Here is a 2,500-nt window from a genome sequence, read left to right as displayed (position 1 = left end):
GATCAAGTGAGAAAAAGAGTGATATGGTAAGAATATGGTAAGTTTCGTATATATAAGAGAGAAAAACTGTGTGATAGAGGAGTATGATGTTTTTTGTATGATAAAATGAGAAAAGGTGTGTGGTATATAAGGATATGTAATTTTAGTATGATCAAGTGAGAAAAAAATGTGTAGTTTAAGGATATGATGCGTTTAATATGGCCGAGTGCGTGAGAAAAGGGGAAAATAAGGATGTTTTTAGTATGGCCGAGTGAGGAAGAGGAGAAATACGTTGAAGGTTTCTATAACGTGATTGAACTTTCTGTAAATGTCCAACCCTCAAGAGAAAAAGATAGAACACGTAAATACTGATCTTGCTGCTATTTCCGTACCTAATTAGTGTTACTTTTAAGAGACCTACCGACCCGATTTTTAACTATTTTTAACCTAACTCTTCTACTTGGCCTAATTAGGTTGTTCCTAATGTCGATGGCAATGATAATGAGGGTAATTGGTGACGCGTTACTACCATATTTATAAAATAACAAAAAAAAAGACGATGATATTAATACTGACAATGGTTTAAATTTATCATATTACTCAAAAAATAAAAAATAAAAGATGTCTGTGATGAGTCATTGTTGAGGCATTTTGTGTGAAAAAATTATATGACGGTATCTTATATAGAAAAGACTAAGATAATACGGAATATAACTAATAGTGAATAATAGTGATTCTTAGTATCAGAAAATAAATAGTCTTCAAGAGGCAGCTGCCAAAAATGAACAATGATAAATATTAAATGAAGAAAAGAAAAAAATAAAGACTTTGAAATGAGTACCAGGAAACACTTCAGGAACTGAGGTCCTCAAAGCTCTTCGTCACTTGGTAGCGGAAATATCTTTGACGTATGAAAAAGATAGAAGCGAAAAAAAGAAAAAAAAAATTGTTTGAGAAGTACTCTTTTCCTTAATTAGATCTGATTGAAATATGACTTAAATGCAGTTAAAATAAGGAATGCAAGACTAAACACAAACACACAAAAGCTAAATAGAAATATATGAAAGATCTGAAACAGAAATAGAACAAAGAGAAAACGTGACATTTCATTCATAAATTTCCACATCAGTTTATTTACACATCAATTTTTATTTCCTTGCATACGTTTTAGAGTTCAGGAAATGGTCACGACGTTGAGGAACTACAGATTGCAACATTCTGTGACCTCTGCGTGACCTGTCTGAAGGAGTGCGAGAGAATAAGGTCAGAAAAGCCGAACTCGGGGAGAGTGGGGGGGGGAGGGGGGGTCATTCACGTGTTTTGTTGTATTTTTTTTCTAAATAATTGTGAGTGATGATGGGGACGAAAAGAATGATGATAGATGTAATGATGGGAGGGATGATAAAGATGGCGATGATGAGGGGAGTAATAATGATTGTAATAAGGATGATTGAAATGAAGAGAGAAATGATAATGATTGTAATGACAATTAGGAGAATAATGATAATTGTGGTGATGATAGTGATGGAAATCTGTACTATCGTCTTTGGCGATTATTTTTTTTTAGTCTAGAAGAAACTTTTTTTTCATGTTAATGTAATTGCGGTGTTCATGCAATATTTATTTGGCATTTCTGTTCACTCATCTTGTGAGTAAGGGAAAAAAAAAAAAAAAAAAATTACCTTCATTTCTCAATTGCGCTTCTTAGGTACTAATATGATGAAGATATTGCAATCATGAAAACAAATGCAAAATTCCAAAGCAGTTTCGGACTAATAGTAGAGAATTCCACGTTAATAATTTTATTTATGTGCATAATAATATATATTTATTTATCTGTCTATTAACCTCTTTTTTATTCTCATTTATGTTTGCTTATTTATCCATTCATTCATTCCCTTGTTTACAAATATTATCTATTTATTCTATGTTCATTTATCCGTTAATGATTTTATTCATATACATTACAATATCTGTCCGTTTATCCATCTGTCTATTACCTTCGTTTATTTTCTTTTTTGTTTGCCTTTCTTTATTCCTTTATATATTTCCGTATTTATCATTTTTTCTTCTTATTCGTGCAGCATCAGACCTCGTTGATAATTTTATTCACGTACGTCGCAATATCTATCCATTTATCCATCTATCTATTAATTTCGTTCTTATTTTTGCTCATTTATATTTATTCCCTCGTTTATTTATTCATCTTCTTCTTCGTGCGCATTTTCTTAAAAGCACAGAGCCATTATCGAGTAACGACCAACGCAGAACACCTGTGCATCACAATATCTATCCGCTTCTATCTGTCTGTTACCTTCATTTATTTTTTCTCTTCTTTTCTTTTTGCTCATTTATATTTATTCCCACATTTGTTAATTCATCTTATCCGTACGCATTTTCTGAAAAGCACCAACCGACCATTGAGTCGCGACCCACGTAGAACACAGGATCAGGCCACGCCCCTCTCCGCATATTACCTCGTGACTGATAGGCTCAGCGTCGTCCCCGCTTCAAAATTCGC

The sequence above is a fragment of the Penaeus monodon genome, chromosome 18 (assembly GCF_015228065.2).
Source record: "Penaeus monodon isolate SGIC_2016 chromosome 18, NSTDA_Pmon_1, whole genome shotgun sequence".
In the NCBI taxonomy this organism is placed as follows: domain Eukaryota; kingdom Metazoa; phylum Arthropoda; class Malacostraca; order Decapoda; family Penaeidae; genus Penaeus; species Penaeus monodon.
The sequence above is the reverse complement of the archived record's forward strand: the minus strand, read 5'-3'. Positions refer to the sequence as shown.